The sequence below is a fragment of the Dermochelys coriacea genome, chromosome 16, assembly GCF_009764565.3.
Source record: "Dermochelys coriacea isolate rDerCor1 chromosome 16, rDerCor1.pri.v4, whole genome shotgun sequence".
NCBI classification, from domain to species: domain Eukaryota; kingdom Metazoa; phylum Chordata; order Testudines; family Dermochelyidae; genus Dermochelys; species Dermochelys coriacea.
In genome coordinates, this window is record NC_050083.1 from 9463302 (window position 1) to 9489500 (window position 26199).

Sequence of the window (26199 nt, forward strand, 5' to 3'; positions counted from 1 at the left end):
TAGTGAAACAGTTTTTCCTAATATCCAACCTAGACCTCCCCCACTGCAACTTGAGACCATTACTCCTTGTTCTGTCATCTGCCACCACTGAGAACAGCCGAGCTCCATCCTCTTTGGAACCCCCCCTTCAGGTAGTTAAAAGCTGCTATCAAATCTCCCCTCACTCTTCTCTTCTGCAGACTAAATAAGCCCAGTTCCCTCAGCCTCTCCTCATAAGTCATGTGCCCCAGCCCCCTAATCATTTTTGTTGCCCTCTGCTGGACTCTCTCCAATTTCTCCACATCCTTTCTGTAGTGGGGGGCCCAAAACTGGACACAGTACTCCAGATCTGGCCTCACCAATGCCAAATAGAGGGGAATAATCACTTCCCTCGAACTGCTGGCAATGCTCCTACTAATGCAGCCCAATATGCCGTTAGCCTTCTTGGCAACAAGGGCACATTGCTGACTAATATCCAGCTTCTTGTCCACTGTAATCCCCAGGTCCTTTTCTGCAGAACTGCCACTTAGCCAGTCAGTCCCCTGCCTGTACCAGTGCATGGGATTCTTCCGTCCTAAGGGAAGGATTCTGAAGTTGTCCTTGTTGAACCTCATCAGATTTCTTTTGGCCCAATCCTTCAATTTGTCTAGGTCACTCTGGACCCTATCCCTACCCTCCAGCATATGTACTTCTCCCCACAGTTTAGTGTCATCCGCAAACTTCCCTACTTCTCCTTCTTTAATGAAATGATCCTTAGTGATCCTCATGAAGCCAGTTATTAAGCGGGTAGCACAAGAAGTCCTCTTGCTCTTGGACTGGAAGAGTTCTGGCCTTGACAGTCTCTCACTAAGAGAAGCATCCATCTCATTTTTATTTGTAGTGAAGTGACACCTAGAGATCTCTGCCTCATGTAGTAAGGCTCTGTACAAACCTATAACAAAGAGACAGTCCCTACCTCCAGGAGCTTAAAGTCTTGTGAGAAGTTCACTACCAAATTGCTCACAAAGGGTCAAAAAACCGCTCAGGTGGGTATGTCCCCAAGCTTGGTTCAGACCCTTGCTCTCATGGACTCAAGCATAGCCCCGTGCAGCTTTGCTCTGTCTATCCAGGATGTTGGGTGGTTCTGGCTGGTTGGTGGGTGCCCAAATGCAGAGTGGACCAGCTTTTACCTAAGGGCACCGGGGATCTTTGCTGAACTAGGAGGAAGCCTAGTGGATGGAAAGCCAGCCCTGGTTGAATTCCACCACTGGGTCTAACATACCATCTGGCCTATCACAGAATGCAAGTGGGGCCTTTGAGCCAGCGAGGGAGCAAGAGAGAGTCTGCCAAAAGTTGTGCTGCCAATCCCTCATTTTCAACTCTACTGATCATGCTCCCTTATGCCCAGCTCTTAAAGGCCAAATTCTCCATTGACTTGACACCCTGTGGGACCTCACTGATCGGGTGCAAATCAGTGCAGTATCGAATCCTTAGCTTTTAAAAAAAAATCCTCCTCTCTACACATGCACCCTGGCCTCAAATCCCAAGGTAGAAGGGGGCCGGGGGGAAGCATTTCCTAGAAAGAAACACAGAGTGTATAATTAATCTCTAAAACCACAATTGCTCTGGGTAATTTGTCAAATCAAATCACTGTAAACTGATGCCAAAAAGCAATCCCCTGCTCTCTGCTTCACTTCTCTTTGCACTTTTTGGGTAAATGGACCTTTTGTAGCTCTGCAAGATCCAAAAATTAGTTCTATAGCATCATAGTTGCCTTCCCCCCCTCCTGGTCCCTTCCGATACTTCATGGCTCAGTGCCAGAGAGTGGCTTGGACTAATGCACCCAAGTTCACTACTGTCAGCAGTGGCCAATTTAAAGCAGCAACTCTTTGTCCAGCACAATTTTATTCTGAATACAGCCAGGTGATATTGTCAGACGCTGATTTCTGCAGTGTGCTAGTGATAATGTCATAGATCAGAATTTTCAGAAGGACTCAGCACTCACAACTAGGGATGGATTATCAGCACTTTTGAAAATTTGGACCTTATTCAGTTACCTCAATGGAAGCAGAGCTCTTTGGAACATCTGGCCTCCCACTGGGGTCTTGAACACCTGAAAATCTGGGGGTCAGATCTTCAGCTGGTATGAACTGTCCTAGCTCTACTGAAATCAATGGAGCGATGTCAATTTAAAACCTCTGATGATCTACACCCTGGCTGTGAGTGATTTGGAGTAACGGTGCCATACTGGTTATTACAGACCGATGAGTGATTTGGAAAAAAAGAGAGGAATGCAGAGAACACTGTCATAAATAACAGTGTGAGTTGCTTCACTATGATTCCTGTGGAATTATTGATCCTGATCAGGCAAACCTTTACACACATTTAATTTACTCATGTGAGCCATTCCATTAAACTCAGTGGAACTACTCAGATGCATACAGTTACTCAAGCTGTAGCTCACAAAAGTTTATGCTCAAATAAATTTATTAGTCTCTAAGGTGCCACAAGTCCTCCTTTTCTGTTTACTCAGGTGTGTATGTGTTTGCAGAACCAAGGCAATAATTGGTGAGTAACCTGACAACTGGAGAATTTGAGAAAATATTGGTGAATCCTGAACATTTTATCACAGATGTTTTTCAACTGAAAATTCATACCGGGAAGTTTATCATTTGTTATCCTCCTGTTTACAAACTTTCAGTCATCCAATCAGGGAGAAGAAGCCATGCCATGTGACTTAGGAGACCAACTACATATGCCATGACAACGCAAATAATGCATAGCAGAAGCAGACAGATCACAAAGAACTCACAGGCTGGAAATCACCCATTCAAGCCCTTCGTGAATACAAGCACAAGGATGGAGATCAGTTCTTGAATGAGGGCTATGTTTGTAATTAGGGTCAGTTCATAACCAAGATTTCAAATCAGATCTAATGGTGATCAAAGCAATTCATTCTTTTATAATTCTGATTATTTTTAATGAATGACTGGGTCGAATGAAGACTGGAGCTGGAACTCTCTGAATGAGGATGAGTTTATTTCATCACTAGTATAATGGCCAACTGCCCCAATTCCATTTCTGGTGGGACTAGTGTAGTTCTCCATTCCAGCAATGTCTGTCCTGCATCCCATACCAAAACTGGCAGGTTCCTTTAGACCTTTCTGAGTACACATGCCATATGTGTCTCCTTCATGAAACCCAGCTGTAATGTATGGGGATTGAGTAATATCCTTTTAAATAGTTTGTGAGCCCTCAAATGACCTTCACCGTCTTCTGTGTTTCACAAGCCACCAGAAGGCTGCCAGAGCTGCAATGCTGTATGTATATGCAGGTAGGCCTTGCATGTTGTATGTAGTTCATAAACACGGCTATCTGAACTCCATCATGCTCATGTGGTTCCTTTGTATTATATATGTTTTATAAAGAGCAGAAGACAACATCAGCAGAATAAGCACCTCTGATGACCTGCACCTAGAGAATTATAGATTGGCTCTTCAGAGACAGCTGTGTCTACCACTGTACTAGCAGAAAGGTTGTCTAAAGTCTTCATGGCAACAGCCTCAAGCAAATTAACTAATAGAGCTGGTCAAGATTTTCTCAGTAAAACATTTTTTTATCTGCTCCGAATTGGGCAGAAAAGGAATGTGAACCTGAGTCTTCCACATTGCAGATGAGTGCCATTACCAACAAGCTATTATGGGATGGGACTCCACTCTATTTTTCATGAAATTTTTTGAAAGGTCTCAGTTTTGGGGCAATGCAGAATGAACCCAAATGCCAGAACCTCAGTGTTTTTTTGCTAAAAGGAATTCTTGATTTCCAACCAGCCCTATTTGCCAAGACTCTGGGCTCTCTGAGGCTTTCAGAGTTTTGCATGAAACAATGTGTTAAGCAGGGCATCATTTTCCCTTTGGTTCTTCTAAGAGAGGTGGCTAGAAAAACTTTTTGTATAATAGGGATTGATTCTGCAAGGTGCTGAGTACTCTGGCTCTGATCCACCAATGCACTTAAGCACAATGCTCAACTTTAAGTCAAGCCATGAGTTTCACAGGCTAATTGTGCACTGTTTGGAAAAGGATTTTCCCACATCAGGTCTAAATGTATTGCCTTACAATTTCATTGGCTGTCTCCTAGTTCTTGTGCTATGACAAAGGATTAACTGAAGAGCCTGATCTATCTTCTCTAGATCATTCATTGTTTTGTCTGCATCTTTCACATCCTCTCTCATTTGACTCCTTTCTATGGAGAACAATTTTAACATTTTCAATCTCTCTTCAGATTGAAGTTCTTCCATGTCTTGTCCTCTCCTTGCCATTGACTGTATCAGGATGTTCTCTGTTCCATTACTATTTCCACTGGAATAGACTCTGCCATGTTGAATCTTGAACACTTACTCACTTAGAGATAATACTTGGCATTGATATGGCACTTGCCATCCAAAGATTTCAAAGCACTTCACAAAGATTGTTACTATTTATACTGTGATAGTGTGTAGAGGCCTCAGGCTAGACCTGAGTCCCATTGTGCTACATACACATGGTTGTTGGGTTTAGTGTGTGGGTGTTGAGTGATGTTGGTGGCCTGTGATATGCAGGAGGTCAGACTAGATGATCTGGTTATCTCTTCTGGCCTTAAACTCTATGTCTATGAGCTCCCATTCTTAGAGCCTTTAATCTAAATAGAGAAGACAGACAAAGGGCGAGAGGGGAATAGAAAAATGACTTGTCCAACAATACATAGCAGGACAGCTATACAGCTGGGATTAGAACCCATATCTCCTGGTTCCAAGTTCACTCTATGTTATCTGCCATCCTTCCTGCTCATAAGTAGCATTAACCCCATTTTACAAATGGGGCGATTGAGGCACTGGGGTGGTTAAGCAACATTATCACATGGCAGGACATTGGCAGAGGCAGGAATGCCCCCAGCTCTGAATGTCAGACAGCACAGCCTCAACCACCAAGGCAAATTTATGGCATCTTGAGTGACTGCATCAGGAGAGTCTATTTTCAGAGGGGGCAGCTCTGGGGATGGCTGTCCCTCTATGTAATACTTCCTGGGAGTCTGTTTCACCTGAGAGAGGGAGGTGCTGATGGCATTCACATGGTGGAATGTCTGAGTTGTTTTCCTAAATGTCTCATAGAATCATAGACTTCAAGGCCAGAAGGGACCATAATGATCGCCTAGTCCAGTGTTTTTCAATCTTTTTTCATTTGTGGACCACTAAAAAATCTCAAATGGAAGCACGGGCCCCTTCGGAAAGCTTAGACATAGTCTGAGGAACCCTAAGGGTTCGCAAACCACTGGTTGAAAAACTCTGATCTTGTCTGACCGCCTGCACATTGCAGGCCACTGAACGTCTCCCAGCCATGCCTGTAATAGACCCCTAACCTCTGGCTGAGTCACTGAAGTCCTCCGTGCGTGCTCATAATCCCCAGTAACACCCGTCACTCTTAGACGGCTGCACTGTCATACGGAGATGGGTCGTAGCCAGCAGACAAATAATATCTCACCACTTTGAGAAGGGAGGAGAGGGAAGAGAGATTCCCGGAGCGAGAAGTGAGGGATTAAGCCAAGTGGGAAATGGATTTCACAGCTGCTCCAAGACCCATGCTGACGAGGGAGCATGTGCCTGGCGGTGAAAGCCTCCAAGCTGGCAAAGTGATGTCATCGCTTCCTTCCCTTCTATGGAATCCAACCACTGCTTGACGGCTGGGGCTTTGTCAAAACCATAGGGAGAGTCTCCCCCGGCCCAAATCCCTTGGCTCCCAGCAAAGTCTGAAATAAAACCCATGGCAGTCCTGTAACCCTCCCCCGACCCCAGACACCAAGCATAGGATGCTGACATTTAGCAGGAGGGAAAATTACCCAAATGAGCCCACTCTCTCTTCTCCCCCATCCTATTCCCCGGAAAAAGTTCGTAAAGCAGAGCGAAAAAATTAAAAAGACAAAAAAAGGAAAAAAAACCCTCCAAGGTCTGTGGAAATAACGTGTGGAGGGGAAGGGTGAGTCAGGCTTACTAATAGTGCGAGGATCACCATTCCACAGAGCGGGGATGATTCACGGACAAGAGAGCGGGAGTTGAAAGGTGGCAGAGCCCCAGAGAGCAGGAAAGAAAGTTGTGTTCAAGCAGGGGAGAAAACGAGAGCTGGGAAGGGTCCAGATTACATGCACCTTGCTCCTTATCAGGGAGCCACTCAACACTGCGTGGGAACTGACCACCATCTCCATCCTCCTTGACCGTTCCAGTTATTCCCCAGTGCTTTGGCTTTAAATGTAAGTAGGCTATAATATCATAACTATACCCATGTCCTTTGCTCTCCCGCACCCTCAACCCTTCCACGGGATGCTTAGCACGGCTGCGTCTTCTCTCGATCTTGTCATTTCACTCCCCCACCTCTCCCCTTGAGCAGCCACAGATCTACATGATTCTGTTTTCCCCATAAAAGATGCCTTCAAGGAGATGAGAAAAGCAGGCCCTGCTTAGGAGCTTTGCGCACTGTGGAGAGAAGGCCCTTTTGGAAGCCATTGGCGGGGAGATGGGACCGTTGGAGCTTCAGACTGTGTGAGCTAATTTCACTACCCCTGAGTCTATTTCTTCATCCATCCGTTATCTCCCCCTCGCCCATCCCCACCCTCTTCCTTTTATCTTAAATAAATAAATAAATTCATCTCTCTCCAGTTCACAATGAAAGCTGTAAAGCTTTTTCAGTTTGGAAAATTCTCCCACTCAGTTTTTCCTACTGTTTATTCCCCGCTTTGAGTTACAGAATGAGTAAACACATTTTATAAGGTTCTATTTCATACCTAGGTTCTAATTTATACCTAACCCATACCGTTGATAGCTTTACATAGTAAAAAATAAAATAAAATAAAATAAAATAAAATAAAATAGCCATGACTCCACAGCAGCACTTCTGATCGCTCTGACATATGCTCAGTACCAAAGGCAGCCTGACACAGTGAGGTGTGAGCTAGCCAGACTGGGGAATTGTTTCCTTTCCCAATTCCTGCAATCTCCTTTGTAATAAATAGTCAGTCTCATTAAGGGAGTTGGAACATCCACTGCTTACTGTTTGGAGAGAGGAGGAATGCCACTGTATGGTATCGGAAGAGTTGCTCTGTCCACCTGCTGCCCAGCAAGCTGTCCAGAGCAAGGGTCTATCCCTGGGACACAGATGGAGGCAGATCCATAGAGGTGAGATGGAAGGGTGGATTGCCTTAGCGACACTTAGCTGACACCTGTCCGGGATGGGCTAGACAATACTTAGTCCTGCCATGAGTGCAGGGGACTGGACTAGATGACTTCTCGAGGACCCTTCCAGTCCTATGATTCTATTGTGTACCAGAGGTAGGAATCCAGGCATACATGCCATATGTCTGCAAGGCATTTATAGCTGTTATAGGTCATTACAGAGAATCCAAGGACAGGCATTTTAGTGTGAGGGAAAGGTATCCAAATGGACAGCCATGGGTTCTGAAGTCCTCTGCATATCCACAGAACAGGATCAGCACAGGCAGAAACATTGCACGTTTCTTGACACACGCCCAGCCTATGCACTGGCTTGGAGGCACCATCTATATGGGTCACAGAGCCCTTTTCTTCTCTGGTCTTTCTGCCATGTCCACCAGCAAGGGGGGCAGCTGTGCTGGTGGAGTTTGTCATGTGGACACTGTCACGGTTACAGAGCTAGCAGTCTCTGGTCTCTCCGAGCGCAGACCTGGAGGTGTCAGGCTATAAACTGCATGGCTCAGGCATGACCTCTCCTGGGGTAGAAGGACTGATTTCTCCCACTCTTAGATGGCCCCTGGGCTACAGTACCCTGGGTGTCCACTGTGTTTAGCCATCAGGTCCAGCTGTCCAGTGCCTGCAGTTCATCCTTCTGAAGTCTGTGACTAGAGTGACCAGAACAACCTTCTAAATGTCTAAACAGTAGAAATAAAACAAGGCATAAGAAAAACAGGATTTCAAAATGATAAGCAGCCTATATGCATGTCTCTCTTATCTAGAGGCTTACCATTAGGGCAGGGCTGGCCAGAAAACAAGAATTCTCTTTCACAAAAGATGTTGAGGTTTCAACATTTGTTTTTGTTCTACGTTGGAATAAAAATGAGAGCTTTCAAATTTTTCTGGAAAAAAAAAAGTAAGGAGAGAACATTGTCCCAGAATAGCCACTAGTCAGCTGGATTCAGAGCAGGTACTGTACCCCAGGTCCCCTGCACTGCAGAGGAGGGCCCAACCACCAGGCTGTCGAATCATTCTCTTGCTCTCCGTCCCAGTGACTATTTGAATATTTATACAAAGCGGAACTACTCCAAAAGCAGCAATTGCGCAGACAGCTCAATAGGCTGGTGGCTCGGGCACTCACATGGCATGTGCATAGTCCACATGCTCTGAATAAGGGATAGCAGCTTTTCTGGGGCCTCCCTCTGTTTTGACCACAAATTTCATCCTGGATCCGAGAAACCTTCCCTGAGGAGAGTGTCATTGGAACCGAGGCGTTTCTGTGAAAAGGTTCAGTTCTGAAGAGCTGGTATTTGCCAACCAACGTTTTGAAGAAAAATTCCCAACCAGCTCTACTGACTACCCCCTGAAGGAAGCCTAAGCTTTTCAGATATCCCCATAGGTGCCACAGCTCCTCAGCCACAAGTGCCCTGACTTCTGGACAGAGAGTCTCTTTTTTAGCTCTTTATAGTCCTTCTGGGCAGATGGCCCCCAGCCCTGGCCAAACAAGTTTTGTAAGCTGGCTGGAGCCTTGGAGATCAGATCTTCACAGTGAATGGGGTCAGGCATTATCTCTTAATGGCCATGAAGTGGTTTACTGGGAGCTGGCTTATCTCGAACTATTGTTTCCCTTCCTGCTTGTCTTTCCAGCAGCCTGATATTAAACTGAATCAATGTATTCATACGGCAAACATCCCCATAACCATGTACAGTACTCAGACTCTCACACAGCAGGCCCACTTCCTCCACAGACACCCTGCACTCTGAGGCCAACAGCTCAATTCACACACCCCATCCGAGATCACAGGAAGGAGAGGTAGCAGCAGACAGAGGAAGGGACAATGTCAGGCTGAGGGGCAGAGTCCCAACTTATGCAAATCACTACAGAGCCATTGGCTTCAGTGGAACTCCCGTGATTTTCACGCCAGCTGAGCATCTGGCTCTGGGTTTGGGTTCCCGGAATAGCTTTCCAATGGAGCTCTGTAAGAAAAAGAGGAACATGCCCAGCTTCTGAATTGTGTCACTCTCCAGGAAGCCCCTCCAGTGGCAGATGTTTGAATGATACTAGTGAGGAAGAGCTCCTGCTTGTCAACTTTCCTACCAGCCAGTCATCCCCCGGAGCCCTCCAGATTTCAGTGATGTGTTTTCATCTCCCAGAGGAGTTGAAATTTATCAGCACAGAGACAGGCCAGTGGCAGTGAGCCTGCAGTCGATGTTATATAACCAATCCAACAGCTGCAGTGAAGGCTCCTGACTCCTCCTCAGTCCCTGCCACCATCTCATTGTGCCTCTTCTCCTCCCCCGTCCTCTCCCCCAATCACTTCCCTTCTGCTCACATACAAAGGATAAATCAGTAACAGCAACAGCCACCACCAAACACCATCAAGTGGCGTACAAGGAAATCTAACACAATTGCGTGGGCATATTTTCTCCTTTGTCATCTCTCTGTCTGACCCATCCTTCATTGGTTATTGCTATTGGGCCAGATCCTGTATATTAGTGTAGGTCCATTGACTTCAGTAGAGTTATGCTGATTTACAACAAGCTGAGGAGCTGGTCTATTATTTACAAGTTAAGGCTCTGATCCTGAAAACACACCTGCTTTAGTCTCCTACCATCTTTGGTCCCACTGAAATCACTGGGAGTAGTCCTGGTACTAAAGGCATGTATGTGTGTGAGTGGTTGCAGGATTGAAGCCTTAGACGGTAATACAGCTGGCGGAAATTTGTTGTTTGAAACTGTTTCAATATTTTTTTAATGGCCTTTTTTCCCAATAGCAACATTTGTGGTGAGATGTGTCCATGTTTGCCCTTTTTTGATGAAAAAGAACCTGAAATTGAAAAACTGAAAACATTTCAGTTCTCGAAACCAAATTTTTTTGTTTAGTTATTCTCCCCTTTCTCTACTGTTCTTTTTATGTGTTTGCTGTTTGTTTTTTTGTTGTTGTTATTTTGGTTGAAACTTGTGAACATTTAAAATAAAAGGTAATGAAATTTTTTTAAAAGACACAAAACATTTGTGTGAAACATCCCATTTCCTGGCAGCTCTTTGAGGAGGAACCAGGCCATTCTTACATACTTCTGGAAGATGCTCAGAAACTACAGTGATGAGCAGTGTTTAAATGGGTAGACTCCAAATAAGCAGACAGACCGAAGGATTTACATCAGTGACTTGGCAACTCCACTTGTCCCATACATGAACAATCAGAGACACGCCAACTTATGTCTGTTAGAAGAGGTTTTTTATGATTACAGAGGAAAGGCCAGAGTGCAACAGATGGCAAATGTGGCCTGCAGATACTGACACTAAAAGACTGGTGGTCATCTTTATCAATTACACAGAAGACAGCGAAAGCAGCTCTGAGCAAAGATGCATTTTGCTTTGGGCATCCGGGTTAGTAGATACAGGAAGTAGATAAGGATACCTGGCCACTCGTGTCACAGACCGTTGCCTGCTAGTGTCTGTCAGCCCTGAGGAAGATATCCTCTAACAACGTGGATGAGTGCAATCTGCTCCATTACACACAAACTAGGTGCCAGCCTTTGGCATCTGGCAAGTCACTGCCCCGATCCAATCCATCAAAAACTCTAGGGCAAAAATCACCTTCCTTGCCTGATACTGTGTCCATGTTCAATCCACCCCTCACCTCCACATGTCCCCCATTCTCTCCTGCAACAAAGGTAAGAACAAGTAGCTTGAATTCAAGGCCCTTGGTGATTTAATTCCTTTGCACCTTGCTATCCCTCTCCATCTTTGCTTAGCTGTCTGGATCCAGCCTTTATGTCTCTGTCCCATGCCCACTTCCATGCCTCCTTTCAACACATCCCCAGTGCATGGAACTCCTTTCCTAGCCCCAGTCAGCACATCTCACCTCTCTCCTCCTTTTACTCCATCCTCATAAACTGGTTACAAACGATGGCTGAGATACCATGCCATTCCTTCAGGAGGTGCAGCCTGGGAAGGCTTGCTCCCATGCCGGAACAACTCCCAACATAAAGTAGAGGAGCCAGGAGCTGCTCTATTTTATGGTGTCCCCTTCTCCCCTAGGCTTCCTATGAGCTGGTCTGCAAGACCACCGCTGCTGAGAATCCCCAAAGCTGCCCCAAAGCTACAGGGATTCCCCTTCAACCCCTGGCTCTGCCCTCAAAAGGCTGCCTATGCTCAGGGTTCCAAGGGGGCTCGCAGAGGGCAGCCCGCAACTGTCTTCTGCCGAACCTGAACACCCCCCGGAAATCCTCTCCTTGAGGCATTGTAGAGCTCCTCTGAGTACAGCACTCGACGTTACTGATTCTATCAAGCATCCTGAGCCCCTGTGGGGTTATACTACTCATTAATATGAAGATGGCAGTCATATGGGCCTCCTTTGGGCACTTCTGCCCCGGCCTATCAGAGAGACACTCAGAACCAGAGCTATCCTGAAAGCAAATGGCCTGAGTCTGCCTCAGCAGCTAGGCAGCCACCCACAACGAGATCTGAGGGGTTCAGGCACCGTCATGTTATTTTCATTCTCCTTCTCCTCCAAGAAACGAAAATGAATGTTTACTTCCTGCAAGCCCCGGTGTGAGAGAGGACAAAACTTTCCTCTGGGAGCCAGGTGGCTGGAAAGTGCGCGCAGAGGCCAATATTGGCAGAATTTGTCAGTGAGCTCTTATTCGATTTTTCTTATTTATTCAGACGTAATATTAGGGGAAACCTGCTAGGGCCAGAGCACTGGGGGAGATTCCACTGTTGTTCTACTCCTCACGCTGGCCGTGGCAGAAAAAAAAGAGAGAAAGAAAGAGAGAATCAGAGCTTAGAAACAAATAGAAACCGACACAGGCATAAACACTCAGTGAAAGAGAGTGATCGCCCATACAGCTGGGCAGCACATGGTGGGGTGAAAAGGTTCAAGAATTGGGAGTGTTCTGCTTGCAGGAGGCAGTGTGGGCTGGTGAATAAAGCACTAAGCGGGGATTCAGGAGAGCCGGGCTCTGTTGTGAGCTATACTTTTGATCTGTGACATGACCTTGGGCAAGTCTCTGTCTCTGCTTGCCCTCCCATCTTTCTATTTAAAGTGTTAGCTCTTACAGAGCTGGTTTCTTCCTCTGTGCTAATACCTAATACAATGGAACCCTGATCTTATTTGGGGCCTTCAGGAGTTACTGTCATCCAGATAATAATTTACAGACAGAATTTCAGCCTGGATAAAAGCCAGATTCTAGACTGAACTGTGCATTTCACTGCTGCAGTGAAGCCAAGACCCATTTGCAAGCTCTATTACTCACTTCTGCTTTCTTTTGCCTACTGTCTAGTGTTGGTGTTGCCGTATTACATTGAAAGTCTCTAGCCCTGCTTGGCAGGAGAGTGGACTGGATGATCTGATAGGCCTTTGCCAACTATGCCTATGAGTGCCGCTGCTGAAACCTTTTCTGGTTCTTCTTATGTGGCTCTGTCCCAGCCCTGTGGCGGGCACTCAAAGTGGCGAGGCCAAATGCAGAGTGGCATTGAGTGCAGCTGTTATCAGCTAGCTCAGTGGTTCTCAAAGCCGGTCCGCTGCTTGTTCAGGGAAAGCCCCTGGCACGCCGGACCAGTTTGTTTACCTGCCGCGTCCACAGGTTCGGCCGATCGCGGCTCCCACTGGCGGCGGTTCGCCGCTCCAAGCCAATGGGGGCTGCAGGAAGCGGCGCGGGCCAAGCGATGTGCTGGCTGCCCTTCCTGCAGCCCCCATTGGTCTGGAGCGGCGAACCGCTGCCAGTGGGAGCCACGATCGGCCGAATCTGCAGACGTGGCAGGTAAACAAACCGGTCTGGCCCGCCAGGGGCTTTCCCTGAACAAGCGGCGGACCCAGCTTTGAGAACCACTGAGCTAGAGGGATGACAGCAGCCCTGCAAGACCCATGGGAAACAGGATCTTGGAGGCTACTACAGCAGCATCACCTTCTTAAATACACATGCAAACACAACGGCTGAAATCACTTTCCCAGACACTGTGCAAACCCAGCTAATCATTTTGCCTCTTGGTAAAAATGGTTCTTGAAAATTAGTGAAAGAAAGAAAGAAAGAAAGAAAACAAGCAAGCTTTCCCATTCACTGTGGTTAAGGGCCCTGATGACTGCATACAGCAAACAGGAGATCAATAGAGAGTGCACAAGATAATTTAGACAGAAAGGAGGATGTGTGGAAGCTCTATTTAGACTATATTAACCACAATTAATTTAGAGCTCATTGTCTGATATACTAATTGCAGTAGCACTTTGAAAGTTTTACATTTTCTACATGCTTTGCGAGGAAGTTGGGGAGAGGGGGCAGGTTTTCAACAGCACTCAGCACCCAGCAACTTCCACTGTGGCACTTTTGGACAGGTTTTCAGATAAGACCTGCCTCCCAAGAAGCTGAGCTCATTTGAAATCTGCCCTGTATTTTGGTACCTAAATGGGAGCTGAGAATCTGGTCTAAAAGCACACACTACTTGTTGCCCTTCATGGTGCGGAAGGACAAAGCAAAGGCACAAGACACTGTGCCAATCCTCTGCCCTGGGAGCAGCCACCATCCCAGCCCTTGTACTCCCTGAGTTTAAAAGACCAAGAGAACGGTACCAAGCAAACAAAACGATGCAGGGCCCCTCAGCACTGACTGACAGGCAACAGCCAGCACTGTGAGGTTCTAAGTGCCACTCTTCAGCAAGTTCCTTCCTGTGTACTCTACTGGCTGAATGCCCCCGCTGGAGCAGACACATCTCTAGCATCATTACGCCTTGCAAAGGCACAGGAGAATCCTGAATAATTAATCCACCAAGCCTCCCATTAGGGTTAAATGAATCCCATTTTACAGATAGAGAAACTGAGGCATAGAGGAAGAAAGACTTGCACAAAGCTTCAAGAGGCATCAGAACCTCAGGACTTCCTGTCTCCCACTTCTGTACTCAGACCACATCTCTCTCAGGATAGTTAGGCTTGGAAGAATTTTATTTTTATTGTAATTTCGACGGCTAGCATCAGTGTTTATTTCAAGTAATGTTTTCTATTTTTATAAATTAAATTTTCACAGTTGAGCAAAATTATGGATTTTACACATTTTTTCTATGTTTATCCATTTAAATGTTCACAGTTGTGGTACATTGTGGGTGTGTGAGTGTTAGACAATCATTTAATGACAGTTGCTGATGAGATGAAAAATGTTATAGCGTTACAACCGTTAAAACACAAGCTGTCAACATCTCATTTCAAAATGCACAAAGGAAATCAAATGCTGAGAAGTTCTCAAGCAGTATTTTCCTTTACTTTGCCTATCTGTAAATTTTGATTATTATAGACAGAATTTTTTTTTTCACTCATCTGGGTGTGTATGATGAAATCGACGATTAGCGACATTTACCGATAAAAATCTAATCTTTCCAAGCCCAGGTAGACTGTGCATGTGTACCACTGCCCTCTACTGGATAGAATCAGAATTGCTCACTGCTATGTCATGTCCCGGACTGCAAACAGTGAGTGCAAATTCTCCTTCAGCTCAAGTAGTAGCAGTCTGTGCTTTGGTAGTGAGAACATCTGAGTTCTATCATGGCTGTTACATGGTGTGCAACACAGTTCAGCCATGAAGTTTTGGGGGGCACAGATTTGCTCAAGCTACAATCAAATGAAGCATCTTAAATAAAAGTTATGAGGAAATCAATGTATTACTTGACAGCTGGTTATTTGACTAATTACACTGTACAACGTATGTGAGTTTTACTTTCCTTTACTATTTTGTGCCTTGAAAGAGAATTAAAACAAAAAGCAAAGATAAGGAAAAAGCCAAGCAATGACTTATTACACTTACTGCCACATATTTTTATTAACACATAAAGAAGTGTATGACAGGAACATTATGATAATTTTATTAATTATTATTATTTATTTTGCCAGATCAAACAATTATTAACCTGAACCTGATCTAACCTGGCTGTTTTTCATTAAACTGGGCTTCCCTTTACACACGGTCTTTAAAAAAAAGAAAAAGGAATCATTTGCTAAACTGAGCAGTCCAGGGCCTGATTTAGCAAATTATTACTTTACCATTTTCAAAAGCCACTTTTAATGAAAACAGGCCCTCAGAACTTCAGCCGGAATGTAAAGCACCATCCCAAAAGAAACAAACCATGTTGATGTCACACTGTGTGTGGAGCAGATTTTACAGCATGAGCTGTTTTCTTCCACGCTCTTCTTTTTCTTACGTTAGATAGATAGATATATAGATAGATAGATAGATAGATAGATAGATAGATAGATAGATAGAATTGGATTTATTCTTAAAAAAAGCCAGAGCTTGAGCTGATGTGGGTGCATTACCTAAGGTTGGCAAGTTGGATCGTCCCCATGTGACTGATGCGGGAAGAGGCAAAAGGACTGCACATGGCACTGACGACTGAGAGGGGATATGGGGAGGGGGGAGAGGCAAGCTCTCTGAGCTCCAGGGGGAGATTGGTTTGCTACACGATGCCTGGTTATGATTTTTCTCTTGGAGAGCAGCGTGAACTGGGAAAGCAGATGGCAGAGACGATATTGTGACACCTCTCCTGTCCTGCCACACTTGGTAAGACAGCAATGATTACCCAACTCATACCACCCGGATCAGACAAAGAATAAACCCAAACAGGCTCTTACATTATTAGCTTCTTTCCCAAAAGATTACAGGCTTCTTTAAAAAAAAAAAATTCTAGGCTTGCAAACTGCCTTCCCGACCCAACAATAACACTGGAGTAACAGGAGTCCTGGGGCTCGCAGAGATGGAATTTTACAAGTTTTGTTGAATTGGTTTTCTGAAGAGCAGGTCTTTTTGGCATAGACCAGAGAAGTCTCCTCTGCAGCTCAGGAACAAGGCTAAAGACAGTGCACACTGAAGGCCAGTTAAAGGGCCAGGATGCTGGGACTCTCCTTTCTGTCTCCTCTCACACTGTGTGTTTCTGTGGACATCACATGTGTCAGGAGGGGCCATAGCATCACTTTGCTGGTTCAATCTGCTATTACCGCAGTGAGGTATAATGAGCATAACATCCTTGCTCCCCTGAACGCTTCTAGCCATCCCCTACACCAACCTCCAAGCATAACTGATCACACTTGTACCACTAGAGGGGGGTTTAAACCCTGGACCTTCAGTGCTAAAATCACGAGTCTCTACCACTAAAGTTAAAGGAATAACCTTGCTAGCCAGCAGCTGTGGTAGACAAAAGTCCCACATTCTCATAATGCAAGTCATACAAGCTTCCCTCCAACTGTTCTCAGCTAAGGTGCTAAGCACCCCTGGTAACTCAGCAAGTGTAATCCAGCCTCTATGACTGTTCAGTGTATAATCCCTCTGCTTCTGGTCCCAGAAAGAAAGCCAGTTAGCATCAAAGACAATTGTGTTGCTGCTGGGTACGTGGACTCTAGGAACGGTGTATAGAAATTTCTGTTCCTTATTCCATCTGTCAAAGAGAGCTAAACTTTCCCTACATCTCTCTGCAGCCAGCTCCTCTGTCCCCGTGCTTCACTGTCTGAGATGGGGACTCCAGCAACAATATACATTACAAGGATGCCACCTAAAGTTAAGCTTGGCCAACACTTCCAATTACATGTGTTCAATGATTTTTAAGTTTGCCTGATTTTAACCATTTGGGCTGAAATTTTCCATGCCAAGTATCTGTCTCAGGTGGAATATTTTGGAAAGTTTCAGCTAAAAATGTTTCAGTCACTTCCAGGAATGAGCCTGGGGAATACCGTGTTGTGTCGCCCATGTTAAAAGAAGAAACATACAGCGATTTTGTAGAGAAGCCCTAGCATACCCATGTCTTGGGGCAGGGATTTGAAATTTGGCATGGGAGTCACCCTGGTGCCAGTGATGTGCCTTTTGCCATCCCTGTGACAATCTGCCCCAAACTGGTGAAGCTACAAGCCTCCACAAAATCTTAGTATGCACCAGCTCAGTAGAGACTTTTGAGTTTGGCAGCTAAATTCTCAGAAGATTCTGTCTGGACTGAGCATGCCCCAGCCCCTCACAATCCCTGTGTGTGAACAGACTGCATGCACACCAATCCCACAACACAAACTGAGCGTGTTCCACTCCAGGGCTGCAGGGGCTGAGCAGGGCATTCCCACCCATTGCTCCTCCTGGATGCTGCTCAAAAACTAGAAACAGTTGCTAAGCACTTCCCAAACGCTGGGAACACTCAGCAGGTGCAAGGGAGTAGAGAATCCAGTATCCCTGATTGGCGATAAGACACCACTAGAGAAAGGAAGTGGTGGTGATGGAGAGGTGGTTTCCATCTGAGTTCTCTCCCCTGCTCTAGCCAAGCTATCCTGAAGTTTTGGGGGCAAAAAACCTAACTGGCTTCAAGATTGAGCTTGATACATTTATGGAGGGGATGGTATGACGAGACTGCCTACAGCATGCAGCCGATCTGCAACTGCTAGCGGCAAATATCTCCAAAGGCTGGTGATGAGACACTAGATGAGGAGGGCGTCTGGCTGGTGGGTCTTGCCCACATGCTCAGGGTCTAAATGATCACTATATTTGCGGTCGGGAAGGAATTTTCCCCGGGTCAGATTGGTAGAGACCCTGGGGGGGGGGAGGGTTGTCTTCTCTGCAGCATGGGGCGTGGGTCACTTGCAGATTTAAACTAGTGCAAATGGTGGATTCTCTGTAACTTGAAGTCTTGAAATCACAATGTGAGGACTTTAGTAACTCAGCCAGAGGTTAGGGGTCTATTACAGGAGGGCGTAGACGAGGGTCTGTGGCCTGCAGTGTGCAGGAGGTCAGACTAGATGATCATGATGGTCCCTTCTGACCTTAAAGTCTATGAATCCTGAATTTCTACACTGAGTCTTAGGTCCTATTTACTTGCCTCTCTGCCTGGGGACTCAACACCAAACCCTGGCCCTATCTGAGCTTTGCCACTGACTTCAGTAGGGCCAGGATTTCACTCTCCGTTTTTAGGGCTGTTCAGAGAGCTGAAGAGTCTCCTCCTGCTGCTAGTTCTCACTGCCCTCTCTGCAGCCACAGGACAGACAGGAGGGAAGAGGGAGCTCTAGCAGAAAGAAGGGATCCCTTGGGTGCGACCATACAGAGGTTGGGAAGGAGAGAGGAAAGAGGGATGGAGGAGCAAAGAGAAAAGGAGGGGGGGGCTACGGGGTTGAGCAGGGGAATAAAAAGGTAGGTTGAGAGGAAGGACATAGAGAAGGGGAACCTTGGAAGGGGGAGAGAGGAGGTGGATGTTGAGAGGGATGAGAAACACCCACACATATGAAAGGGGAGGAGTCTGTGGCAGGCAGCTCCCAAGATAGTGGGGATCTGGCCAGATGTCTGGCATGGAGATGGCATGGGGGGGATAGCAACATGCTGAGTCCTCCCTCACGGCGAGAGACGGGGGCAAGTAAGCCAATGGCTGCTTTAGTGGGGATCACAACGACAGCCCTTGAACAGCGGCAGCTCAGAGGCCTGGACAATGGAAAGGAATAGAAAATACATCCCAGGCTTCAGCACAAGACACACATGTCCCTATGGCAGCCAGGAACAAGGGCCCCTCTAGCCCCTGGGCTTAACTTTCAAATGCTAGCAACTACATAGTGGGGATGAATTACTTAGGCCCCGATCCTGCGACTGGAGGTATGCGGGAGGACGCTTTCACCAGTACAAGGCCTCACTAGTATAAATGGGGCTCCGCACCGATCTGAGGGCATGACTGAGGCCTAAGGTTCCAGTCCCTCCTCTTGACCTTCCCACCACCTCAGGAACAGGATAGTTTTGAGGTTTGCAGATTGGGCTCTTCTAAGGGGTTGAGCTGGTTGCTTTAGCTCTTCTGGGGAGCCACCGAGACATCCCCAGCGGAGGCCTGATCAGCACAGACAGGGCGTAATCCACCTCCCAGTGAAATCAATGCCCAAACTCCCATTGACTTCAATGGGGCCGAACTGAACCTGAAATACAAAGAGATTCTTCTTTTTTTGGGGGGGGGGGAATATTTTAAGAAAAAAACCAGGGGAAAAATGGGAAACACTTTAAAAAAGAGTCGCTACTTTCTTTCAAAAAGAACGAGGAGGACTTGTGGCACCTTAGAGACGAACAAATTTATTTGAACATAAGCTTTCGTGAGCTACAGCTCACTTCATCGGATGCTGTAGCTCACAAAAGCTTATGCTCAAATAAAGTTGTTAGCCTCTAAGTTGCCACAAGTACTCCTGTTCTTTTTGTGGATACAGACTAACATGGCTGCTACTCTGAATACTTTCTTTCAGTAATCGTGGCTAAAAAATGGCTTGTTTGAATAAACCAATAAACAAAACCAAGTGGCTTGTTTGTTTCAAGACCTCAGGGTTTCCTCCAAGTAATTAATCACAATTTGGATTAATACACTATTTTATGTTAACCACAAACATGCACCACTACAGGTTTTGGTGGCCCACTCCAATTTATGTGACGTTAGGGGAGAAAGTGGCGCGGGGGTCAGAGTGTTACACTGGGACCTTGGAGACCTGGCTCCAATTCCCTGCCCCACCTCAGACTTCCCAAGGGACCTTGGGCGAGTTATTCAGGGTTTGTCCACATTGCAGCCAGGGGTGGGATTTGCAGCTCATGTAGACATACCCACACCAGCTTCTCTCTAGCTAGCTTGCTAAAGATAGCAACAAGAATGTTGCAGGGTAGGCTCCAGCAGTGGCTGCACAAGCGAGTACCTACCCAGGGGAGCCACATCTATTTTTAGCTAGCTAGCATACAGATAGCTTCTGTACAGCTGTAGGAGCAGCCACTCACACTTCTGGCTGCAGTATAGACACACCCTCAGTCTGTCTGTGCCTCAGTTCCCCATCTGTACAATGGGTATAACAGCTCTGCCCTACCACACAGAGGTGCTGTGAGGATAAATGCATTAAAGACTTGTGAAGTGTTCAAATACAACAGCGTGGGGGCCACAGAAGTACTTCAGAGAGAACAGAGCTTGCATACAAAGCCACACCCCTCAACTACTACGACAGTTGCCCACTTTCCTCTGCCAACATTGTAAAATCCAACATCGGCTTAGTGGGGATGAAAGCGTAGCCACAACTAGGACTGAGGTACTTCGCGGAGCCCAGTGCAGGGAAAGCTGGAGTTCTGGCTGTACTGCTCGGAGATTAAATAAATGACTTCAGTCTTCAGGGCTATTCATCTTGTATCTTTCACCCACGCTTAAAAAAAATTGGAAAAATAAATAAGACTAAAGAAACCAACCCACCCTGGAGCTGGCCTCAGCGTTACTCTATTAATAACATCCGTGAGAAGGAGACAACCCTGATGTGACACTCCTGCACAAAGGGTGCACCCGGTGACTTCTCCCAAGACCTGGGGAGGAGAGGTGGAACCTGGCAGGGTGGGTAAGCTGTTAAAAGCAACCTAAAGAACACTGACCTAGCCACTGAGAGATTCCATGCATACTTCCCAGATATGCCGAGGAGGTTACATCTCTTCCTTGCGCTCGGCACGGCAGCAGTTATTAGGAAAACAAAACCCATCAAAGGTGACGATGATGCCTGGGCATTTATGAGATGCCCCCAGCTTCTCTGCTTTGGAATGCTGGCTCTGCTTTGCGGTCAGCAACAAGGCTCTGGGAACTCTTTGGTCACATTAAGCTATGTTACATGACAATCCAGCGGCACTTGCAGATGCAGGGAAAGGGAAACAAAGCAAACCAGATGACTGTGGATGGAAAGGGATTGTCTGCAGAGAGGGGGAGAGAGAAGAGCATTCCTTTGGATACTTTTTTTGGCCGGTCACGGACTGTGAGGTTTACTAATATTTCCATAATAAATAAAATAGAAGAGTGTGAAAGGCCATGTCGAGTGGTGGCAGCTAGACAATGGAATCTGCAAGTGTAGGGTGGATTTTGAGCACCGAAGAGGTGCAATTTATTTATAGGGCATGAGAGAGCACAAAAAAAATGTCTGGCCCCTTTAAGGCCCCTTAATCCAAACCACCAATGCAAAACAAGAGGCTTCTCTCCACCAGAGTCTGAATGTGAAGCATGAAGGAAGTTAGAGCAACAATCTGGCTTGGACACAGCACCATATATCCAGAAGATCTGCACCTGATTCTTCTCTCATCCCGCTTTTCTGCCAGTGTAATTCCACTGACTTAATGGAACGACTCCTGATTGACATGATCCCAGGGGAGAATGCAGGCACTTCATATGCGGCTGTCTCCAGGGTGGGACGTGGCAGCTGCTTGGAGCATGACACAGCAGCTGAGCATGGGGACTGCTGGAAAATCTGGCATTCAGATAAAACCGAAGGGAAAATTTTAGAGAGGGAGAATGGTATATTATTTACAGTGGAAAGTCACTAGGTCAGAATAGGCCTTCTTCAGCCAAAATCCAGTCTCTTTCTTTCCACTATCATCTGGGTGTACAGGCACCTAAGATACACCCCATTGGCTGTCCTCAGTCTCATTTGACAAGCGCCTTCCTGAGCAGGGCTGTTTCTTCTAGGGATCTGTCTTTACTGCAGAGTTAACTTAGGGGCTCAGCGCCTGGGTTTCCCTAGCCAGGACGTGAGCTGCCATACTGAGTTACGGCAGCCTCACTGGTGCTGTGCTCCCCTCTGGTGTCACTAGAACATCTGGGGGCACATAATTTGGCTCTTTGTGCTGCTGGAAGACGAGTCGCTCTGTGATTCTTTCCCAATGAACTGTGGGAGAACTTGTCTGTCCTTCTTGGCACACAAAGGGAATTACAGGAAGGCATGGAGGACTATTAGCACTTGTGGAATTTCACCTGTCTACACCGCAAAATGGGCAGATTACTAGCCCAAGTGAAAGCATCGCTTTGGTTTTAGCCTATATCCCAGAGGAGCCAGCTAGCTTGGGTTAAAAGCAGCACCACACTCAGTTGAGAGGGTTTTGCGTGTGGATGGGAAGAAGTTGGGGCAACACCCAAGTAAGAACCTTGGTTAACTCTGTAGTGAGGATAGCTCCTTAGTTGGAGGTGAAGTCTCTTCCCATCCTCCACATATACCCTGCTTATCCCATTAACCCTCATTAGCAGATTGCAAGTGCTTCCATACTCCATATAGGTCCAGCACTCTCAGGTCCTGTGTGGGATTTTACTCCTATAGCCCCATCACAATAAGGTTTATCTTGCTAGGGTTAAATATGAAGTTCAAAAGAACTATCCAGAAAAACAAAATTCTGCACAAATAAATAAATAAATAAATAAATACAAGTCAAACTTCCTTGATGCTATTCTGGATTGGCATTGCAACCCGGTGTCACCATCCCACTCCAGGGGTAGAAATCTGGAGGTTGGAATTCCACACAGGTTAGTTGCAATGAAAAGTCACTACCCTAACCGATGTTCAGTGGCCTAGGTTGGTGGGGTCTCAACCTGGTTGGTGGGGTACTGTGATAGACCCAGGCCAGTTGGGTACAGCAGAGTAGCAGAAGGCAGATTTACTGGTCACTGGATTAACAGTTTTCTGTTCCCTGACTGACCAGAGCAGGGGCTTCTCCAGACAAATGAGAACACCTGACTCCAATTAACCTGCAAAGAGTTAGGTAAGGCCTTTAAACTAATGTGACCACCTGACTCTAATTAAGGCCCCTCTGATACTATAAAAGGGCTCACTCCAGTCAGGCAGAGGAGAGCCAGGGGACAGGAAGTGCAACTGAAGGGCCGGTTAATGAAGACATCCTCAAGTCCTTGGTAAGGGAGAAGCAGGAGAGCTGTGGGGAAGTGGCCCAGGGAAATGTAGCAACTCTGGCAGTGAAAGATCGGCTGCCAACAGCTACTACCATTAGGGTCCTTCAGCCGGAACCCGGAGTAGAGGGCGGGCCCTGGTTCCTCCCAACCTGCCACTACAGAAACACCTCCTGGGAGGGGAAAACAGGCCCCTGTCAGGACAGGAGGCTAAACTGTTTTGGTATAAGGCTGTAGGAGCAATAAAGACTGTGGGAGTTCTCTCACCAACCTCCTTGCTGGCTTATGATGAAAAGGGCTCAGTAGATTGTAACCCTGGCTCTAGAGAGAGAAGGGCTACATGGAGGGTTGCAGTGAGCCGCTGAGGCTAGCATAAACTGCCTGGAAGTGCAGGACCCACGGGGACACGGTCAGAGCTCTGCCACAGTACGTATATGGCTCGCAACCTTGTAGTACCTACAATAGAGCCCATCTACCTACCAAGGCCCATTGAGCACTAACAAGTACTGCAGGAATGCTGTGGGTTTGATTCCAGTAGGGAAAGTAGTTGAGTTTGGGTCAGGCTTAGCTAGCATGGTAAGCTCTTGCCTAGCCTATGACATGACTAAAATTAAACTGAATGCTTTCCCCTGCATTTAAAATAAGACTAGGTTGGGCTTAGCTAGAATGCATTAGCTAATCCTGACTCAAATGTGACCGCTTTTCCTACTCAAGGCAAACTCTGGGCTGCCGTGGTTCTATGCCAAGGATAGGGGAAGCCATGTTGTAACTTGTTTGTGTTTGTTTTTTTCAGATGAGAAATCCCCAGTGCTACATCTGTTCTCCCATCTGCACGCATGATAAAAAGATTGTGGTATAATGTGGAAGCCCACAGCTGTTAGTTAGTCATACTGGCTCACCGTTCTTTTTGTAATGTGGATGTGCCTTTACAAATGCCTAAGACATCTAAGGTGTGGGGAAACTAAGGCACAGAGCTGTGAAATGATTTACCCAAGGTCACAAGAAGGGACATATCCCCAGCTGGTGTAAATCCGCATAGCTTCTTTGACCTTAATGGCCCAGGGAGTCTGTAGCAGCACTGAGAATAGAAACAAGGGGAGGACTGATTCTCTTCTCGCGTCCTCCCATGTGACTCCATTGACTTGACTTACGCTGGCATGGGAGGAGACTTGCACCTCAGTTCTGTTCCTGTCCTGGGCTTTAGTCATGAGAACATCCTGGAAGGAGAAACTCCCAGAACCCCCCAGTTCTTGACAATGGGGACCTTCGCTGGCAGCCTCAGAAGAAAGGTGAAGGAAGGAATGGGACACAGAGACCACACTCTCCTTTCATCCCTCAAGGGGATCTCTTCCGAACAGGCCTGGGTCACTCTGGAGGGCAGTGTGCGGGCAGCTTGCCCTGCCCATCCTTGGTCTGTTCTAGAGGTGGAGTGAAGGAGAACTTTACCAAGGATGTCACTCGAGCACCTTTCACTAGCACCTCCTTCTTTTCCTTTGTTTCCGTCCCAGGAAAGCAGCTTAAAGGATCAGGCTGCAAAGTGCAGGCAGAATAGAATTTTTTTTTGGCTTCTAATACAAGAATGCACAGCATGGTCTCTTTGGGAGAAGAGTTAAGTATGGGCAAGTGTCTTGGCAAGCAGGTCACTGATGAGTATGGAAGAAGGGAGTGGATGGGGAGGGAGAGCTGGGGGTCAGATGGCTGGTTTGGTCTTTTATACGTCTTGAACAGGGGAGAGGCACACAGATGGCTGTGTTTTAATATGATTCTCATCAATCAAGCCCATAATTGCAATCAAAATGCCCGTCTCTCTCTTCCCCCCCTCTCCCTTGCATCACAGCTGAGCAAGAGCTGGAGCGTACATCTGGAGACAGAATGGCCAGGGCTCCACGTGATGACAGATGGGGATGGTACGGAAAGAGTCGGTGAGCACAGGGGTTTTCAAGGATGTGTATGAGTGTGCGAGAGGGTGGGTGAGCAAAAGTGTAAGGGCAAGGGTGTGAGTAGGAGTGTGCGCATGCACATATGGATGAGGGTGAGTACAACTGGGTGCGTGTCAGTGCAAGTGTGAGTGTGTGGGTGTGAATACGAGGAGAGAGTTCACCGTGCTCAGTTGTTTTCAGCGGTTCATTTGGGAATGTTTCTACCGTTTAAGATTGCACACTAACCTGCCTTGGAGTGGTGGGATGGGGGAGTGGGAAGGTTCCTCCTTTCCCTGATTGGGGTTGAATTGCTGCAGAGGAATGTTGAATCCCCAATCTGTTTGGTCTCCGCCACGTGGAATATGCAGCCTTCCCTCTGACAGCATGAGCCCAGGCCCTGGACTGTGCGGGGGACAGAGCTTCTTGCCATCTGGGTTTTCCATTGGGAGCACCACACGGCGTGAAGTCCCGTCAGTTTCCTTGCCAAATGGAGCCAGGTGGAGAGGAGAGAACAACAAGAACCAGAAGGAGAGGGGCGGGTTGGAGATGGTCAAACGCGGCTGGGGAGGATGGAATTAATCAGCTCTCCGAGTGGAATATTAAGAGTTCCTCAGCCTGTCATCCTCGTTCTTCCCCCTCCTTCCCAAAGACAGACACGATGAGAGACCAAGGAATGTTTCCTACTGTTCAAGGGAATTTGTCCACAAGGCCCGGCACCATGTGGAAGTTATTAGAGCATGGGAGTGATAGGTGTTTTACACACACATAGCTCGACAGGACAGGGGGAGGGGAAGGGGATCGATGCAGGAGACTGGCGAGAACATGTCCATAGCTGTGTGATTTATCTCTACGTTTCTTGGGCACCCGGCACTGTGGTGTCTAGGCCCCGAATACAAGGAGGAAGGATTGCAATGGTTTGGAGCAGAGAGCACGTTGCTCCTTGCTGCTCCTTGGACGTAGCAACTGCATCCTGCTAGGGCAAGTCGATGCCAGTGACGGGTATCTCGGTACTTGGCAGAATGGGCACTAGTATAACTGCTGCTACTGAGTGGGGGTTTGAGGGCTTTTTTTCATGACTTTTGCTGGTGCAACACGATCTTACCCCCTGCACCCTGCCAAATGGTTCCTTCCAGCCACAGCCTCCAGATGAGCTGAACAATGCCACTCAGTGTTCCTGTCACATCAGGAGATGCTCAGCCTTACAACCTGCTGGCGGAGAACTGGGCCTGTCCAGGTGTGGGAACCCAGGACTGAAGGATCAGGGACAGTCAATGGCCCAGGAGAAGGTGGTCCCCTCTAGAAATGTGCTATCATCTGGCCGTGGCTACTTTGTGTCAAGGCACGTTTAAATCATCAGCTCCGGGAATCACGTCATTGCTGCCCAATGCAAACACAGGGAGAACCAGTGGGAAATGGGTTCAGAGTCATTGCTAAGAC

The 26199-nt window shown here is 46.9% G+C and overlaps 1 protein-coding gene and 1 long non-coding RNA gene across 3 annotated transcripts in view; one reads left to right on the forward strand and one right to left on the reverse strand.

The window, feature by feature from the left end:
• The window catches only part of ASTN2 (astrotactin 2), a 628164-nt gene that overhangs the window by 66837 nt on the left and 535128 nt on the right, over nucleotides 1-26199 (reverse strand). The gene's annotated exons all lie outside the window — the stretch shown is intronic.
• Nucleotides 22796-24777, forward strand: LOC119844090. Its single transcript, XR_005289167.2, has 3 exons — nucleotides 22796-22849; nucleotides 23637-24132; nucleotides 24681-24777. It is a non-coding gene; the product is annotated as an uncharacterized LOC119844090 (long non-coding RNA).